The following is a 6,434-nucleotide window of genomic DNA, read 5'->3' on the forward strand; positions in this document are numbered from 1 at the left end:
CCTGTACAATAATTAAGTTTTATTTCTATAAGGACGGAGTCATGCTTAAAAAAAACAAAAACAAACGTGCCCTGTCAGAGTGGAATCAGAGTTATGTGAATATCGGGTGAGAACATTCATTAAAAACGTCAAATCTTCCTAAAAACCAGCTTAAATGGAAGCAGGGTTGAAAAGCAATGTCTGACTTTCATTTGTTCATTTTTCATAGATTTTTAATTTATTATTACTTTTGTCAGATTCAAGTTATGTCTGTGACCATTGTGGGTTTTTCTTTCATTAAACGAGGGGCACCAACAATTTTGACCACGTGTGTACATTACATGGGGCGATTTACAGTAGATTTTCCATCGCAGATTTGCATGTAAAATATTTGCTGCATATTCCAGCATCAAGAAGGGGAGAGGCCAACAGCCAAAAAAGATGAACCAAAGACCAGAATGTGAATATGAAAAGACTTTATTATTAAAAGAATACAAGTGGTATGGATGGAGAGCATATATATATACAGATGCCCATATGGAAAACACAGAAGCACACGGTGAAAAATATCAATAACTATATGTATACATAGGGGCCACAACCATAGTTACCGTATACAGCCTTCATATGTACTATATATTTGCATAAGTGTAGCAGCTAGCGGTCACCATAAGAGCATGTCTATGTAGATATTGTTATATATCTATCTGGCACATAGGTAAATTACCTGAGGTGAATAAGGACCGCTATGCAGATAACAGCGCCGGCGCTTCAACCCCGGCGCGCGTTTCGGCAGGAAGCCTTTCTCAAGGGGCGCCCCTTGAGAAAGGCTTCCTGCGGAAACACGCGTAGTTACAACAATATCTAGATAGACATGCTGTTATGGTGACCACTAGCTGCTACACTTATGCAAATATATAGTACATACAGTGAAGGAAATAATTATTTGATCCCTTGCTGTTTTTGTAAGTTTGCCCACAGACAAAGACATGAACAGCCTATAATTTTAAGGAGAGGTTAATTTTAACATTGAGAGATAGAATATCCCAAAAAAAAATCAAGAAAATCACATTGTATAAATTAGATACACTTATTTGAATTTTGCAGTGAGAAATAAGTATTTGATCCCTCTGGCAAACAACACTTCATACTTAGTGACAAAACCCTTATTGGCAAGCACAGCAGTCAGACATTTTTTGTAGTTGATGATGAGGGTTGCACACATGTCAGGAGGAATTTTGGTCCACTCCTCTTTGCAGGTCATCTCTAAATCTTTCAGATTTTGACGCTACTCAGAGCTTCAACTCCCTCCATAAGTTTTCTATGGGATTAAGGTCTGGAGACTGGCTAGGCCACTCCATGACCTTACTGTGCTTCTTCTTGAGCCACTCCTTTGTTGCCTTGGCTGTATGATTTGGGTCATTGTCTTGCTGGAAGACCCAGCCGCAACCCATTTTTAATGTCCTGGTGGAGGGAAGGAGGTTGTCACTCAGGATTTTACGGTACATGGCTCCATCCATCCTCCCATTGATGAGGTGAAGTAGTCCTGTGCCCTTAGCAGAGAAACACCCCCAAAACATAATGTTTCCACCTCCATGCTTGACAGTGGGGACGGTGTTCTTTCGGTCATAGGCAGCATTTCTCTTCCTCCAAACACGGCGAGTTGAGTTAATGCCAAAGAGCTCAATTTTTGTCTCCTCTGACCACAGCACCTTCTCCCAGTAACTCACAGAAACATCCAGGTGTTCATTGGCAAACTTCAGACGTGCCTGCACATGTGCCTTCTTAAGCAGGGGGACCTCGCGGACACTGCAGGATTGCAAACGTTTAAGGCGTAATGTGTTACCAATGGTTTTCTTGGTGACTGTGGTCCCAGCTGCCTTGAGATCATTAACAAGTTCCCCCACGTAGTGTTAGGCTGATCTCTCACCTTCCTCTTGATCAAGGATACCCCACCAGGTGAGATTTTGCATGGTGCCCCAGATCGATGTCGATTGACAGTCATTTTGTATTTCTTCCATTTTCTTACTATTGTATCAACAGTAGTCTCCTTCTCACCCAGCGTCTTACGTATGGTTTTTTAGCCCATTCCAGCTTTGTGCAGGTCTATGAGCTTGTCCCTGACATCCTTAGAAAGCTCTTTGGTCTTGCCCATGTTGTAGAGGTTAGAGTCTGACTGATTAATTGAGTCTGTGGTCAGGAGTCTTTTGTAGCATCGGCCAGGCAGAGATGCCATCCCTCTCACCTCCGCTCTCCCCACGCTCCCCGCTCTCCTTCTCTTCCTGCTGTCGGTGCGCGCAGTCCCCCGGGCACTGTGCTTAGGGCGCGCGTGCGCTCCCACCCCTCTTAAAGGGGCCGCGCGCCGTCCTAAGGAGTCCCGGGCCAATAGCCGAGGGTCCTCCCATATATAGGACACCTCCTCCAAAATGGAGGTGCCCGAGCAAAGTTGTTGCACAGTGTTACTTATCTCTGCTTCAGCCCTCAGGTTCCGCTGCTAGCCTGACTCCTCGTCCTGCCTGCCAGCCTGTTATCTGCCTGTTACCTGCCGAGTCTGCCAGCCCGCTCACCTGGGAGCGCTCACCTGTTACCTGCCTGTTACCTGCGGTGTCTGTCAGCCCGCTCACCTGGGAGCACCCGCCTGTTACCTGCCGTGCCTGTCAGCCCGCTCACCTGGGAGCACCCGCCTGTTACCTTCCATGTCTGTCAGCCCGCTCACCTGGGAGCGCTCGCCTGTTACCTGCATGTTACCTGACTGTCCATCTAGAGACTTCTGCCTGTCACTTGCCGTGACCACCTGACAGCCTACCCGGAGGCTCCCGCCTGTCACCTGCCGTGTCTACCAGTCCATCCTCCAGGACCACTCGTCAGCCTGCCTGCTGAGTCATCTGCTATACCGGTCAGTCCCAGCCATCTGACCCGTGGGAGTCACCTACTCTCTTACAAGGTCGTCCCCATAGTAGCACCTGGTCCCTCTGCTCGGTCCCTCCCTGGTCACGGAGCCGTTAGCCGCCATACGACCAGGGTCAGTCCGGGTTGATACTTAGTCACGCCCCTCTGGGTCCCTCCTTGCACCACAGCACAGAGGTTCCACCACCCGGACCCGTAACATCTTTTATACAGGTGACTATGTAAGTCAGCTGTTTTTATTGCAGGTAACGAGTTGCTTAGGAGCGTCTAACTGGTATGTAGGAGCCAATAATGGTTTGTAGGGGATAAAATACTTATTTCTCACTTCAAAGTGCAAATAAATGTATCTAATTTATACAATGTGATTTTCTTGATTTCTTTTTGGATATTCTATCTCTCAATGTTAAAATTACCCTACCCTTAAAATTATAGACTGTTCATGTCTTTGTCAGTGGGCAAACTTACAAAAACAGCAAGGGATCAAGTAATTATTTCCTTCACAGTATGAGGGCTGTATATATAATTGAAATTTTACTATGGTTGTGGCCCCTCTGTATACATATAGTTATTGATATTTTTCGCCGTGTGCTGCTTTGTTACAGATGATAAGAGGGTTCTGGTTTTGAAGAAAATTTTGCATGGGTAAAACAGGGATAGTTAGAAAAGTACAGATGCATCTCACTAAATTAGAATATCATGAAAAAGTTAATTTATTTCAGTTCTTCAATACAAAAAGTGAAACTCATATATTCTATAGAGTCATTACAAACAGAGTGATCTATTTCAAGTGTTTATTTCTGTTAATGTTGATGATTATGGCTTACAGCCAATGAAAACACAAAAGTCATCTCAGTAAATTAGAATACTTTAAAATCATTTTTCAAGCTGTTATAAAATCCGAAATGTTGGCCTACTGAAATGTATGTTCAGTAAATGCCCTCAATACTTGGTCGGGGCTCCTTTTGCATCAATTACTGCATCCATGCGGCATGGCGTAGAGGCGATTAACCTGTGGCACTGCTGAGGAGTTATGGTAGCCCAGGTTGCTTTGATGGCAGCCTTCAGCTCGTCTGCATTGTTGGGTCTGGGGTCTCTCATCTTCCTCTGACAATACCCCATAGATTCTCTATGGGGTTAAGGTCAGGCGAGTTTGCTGGCCAATCAAGGACAGTGATACTGTTGTGTGTAAACCAGGTATTGGTACTTTTGGCAGTGTGGACAGGTGCCAAGTCCTACTGGAGAATGACATTTCCATCTCCAAAAAGCTTGTCGGCAGAGGGAAGCATGAAGTGCTCTAAAATTTCCTGGTAGACGGCTGCGCTGAGTTTGGTCTTGATAAAACACAGTGGACCTACACCAGCAGATGACATGGCTCCCCAAACCATCACTGATTGTGGAAACTTCACACTAGACCTCAAGCAGCTTGGATTGTGGCCTCTCCACTCTTCCTCCAAACTCTGGAACCTTGTGGAGTGTGTCAATGACTGCCTTCTGGACATCTGTCAAGTCAGCAGTCTTCCCCATGATTGTGGTGCCTACTGAAACAGACTAAGGGACCTTTTTAAATGTTTAAGAAGCCTTTGCAGGTGTTTTTTGTTAGTTTAATTTACTGAGATAATGACTTTTGTGTTTTCATTGGCTGAAAGCCATAATCATCAACATTAACAGAAATAAACACGTGAAATAGATCACTCTGTTTGTAATGACTCTATATAATATATGTGTTTCACTTTTTGTATTAAAGAACTGAAATGAAATTTTTGATGATATTCTAATTTAGTGAGATGCACCTGTATGTTGAGGCGATAGGCCAGTCTAAAGAAATGCATTTTTAGGGCACGCTTAAAACTGTGGGTATTGGGGATTAATCAAAGTGTCCTGGGTAGAGAATTCCAAAGAATTGGTGCAGCTTGCGAGAAGTCTTGGAAATGGGAATGGGAGGTTCGGATTATTGAGGATGTTAATCTTAAGTCATTAGCAAAGCGGAGGGCATGGGTAGGGCTGTATTGAGACGAGGGAGGAGATGTAGGGTGATGCTGAAGCGTTTAGACCTTTTGTGGGTGAGAGTGATTAGTTTATATTGAACTCTGTATCGGATGGGCAACCAGTGCAATGACTGGCAAAGGATAGAGGCATCGATATAGTGGTTGGCAAGGAATATGATCCTGGCTGCTGAATTCAGGACGGATTGGAGAGGGGAGAGTTTAGTAAGAGGGAGACCAATTAGTAGAGAGATGCAATAGTCCAGGTGAGAATGAATAAGAGTTTTTGCAGAGTCAAAGGTAAGAAAAGGATGAATTCTAGAAATGTTTTTGAGGTATAGATGACATGCGCTAGCAAGTGATTGGATGTGGGGAGTGAATGAAAGATATCAGGTATGACCCCAAGACAGCGGACATGTGGCTGGGGAGTAATGGTAGAACCACACATGGAAATGGCTATATCAGGTACAGGTAGGTTAGTGGAGGGAGGAAACGCAAGGAGTTCAGTTATTGACAGGTTCAGTTTCAGATAGAGGAAGGACATGATGTTAGAGACAGCAGAAAGACAATCACTGGTTTTTGTAATAATGCAGGCGTGATGTCAGAAGAGGTGTGTAATTGGGTGTCATCGACAGAGATGGTACAGAAAACCAAATCTACTGATTATTTGTCCAATAGAGGCAGTGTATAGAGAGGAGGGGGCCTAGGATTGAACCACGAGGAACCCTGACAGTAAGGGGAAGAGGAGCCAGCAAAAGATACAGTGAAGGAGCAGTCAGAGAGATAGGAGGAGAACCAGGAGAGAACGGTGTCCTCGAGGCCGATAGAGGAGGATCTGGTGATCCAATGTGTCGAATGCTGCTGAGAGATCCAGGAGAATCAGCATGGAGTAGTGACCATTAGATTTAGTTGCTTATCCTCGTGTGTAGACATAATGGCTTATTTTGAAACATCACCTGAAACTACAGGTACTTTTTATGCTCAATCAATCATATTTGGAAATATGCTACCAGTGTACCAGATCTGGGGCGTTATTTTTTGGCATGAGGCACAATTCCATTGTTTCCATGTACACATACTTTTAAACATCTCTGCTACCTGTTGCTACCACTAGGGGTGATATAGCACATTCTGCTATTTCTGACAAGATTCACATTGCCGCATGCTTTCACCACTAGGCAGAACACATTACAAGTTTGTGTAGTAGGGGAACAGAGGAATAATATGTGTCAAAGGAACTTGGGTCTTCCCTGCTATCACATACTATATATTAGGAAAAATAAAAAATGATGTTGGAGGCTAGCTTTTATAAGAAAATTCTCTGTTAGGCTATGTGCCCACGATGCAGAAATGCTCCGGATTTTTTCCTGAGCGTTTCTGCAACTCCCTGGCAGAAAAAAAGCATGCGGATTGTACATGCGTTTTTCCTGCCAGGGACATGCGGATGTGAAGCGTTCTTCACATGCATTTCCGCATGTGGGTTGTCAAGCGCTTTCCAACGATTTTAGCATCACTTGGAAAGTGCTTGACAACTTGGTCACACTATATAAATCCATGCAACCAGCA

This window comes from Phyllobates terribilis, unplaced genomic scaffold (assembly GCF_046119375.1).
Source record: "Phyllobates terribilis strain yellow unplaced genomic scaffold, ASM4611937v1 Scaffold_7__3_contigs__length_470593459, whole genome shotgun sequence".
In the NCBI taxonomy this organism is placed as follows: domain Eukaryota; kingdom Metazoa; phylum Chordata; class Amphibia; order Anura; family Dendrobatidae; genus Phyllobates; species Phyllobates terribilis.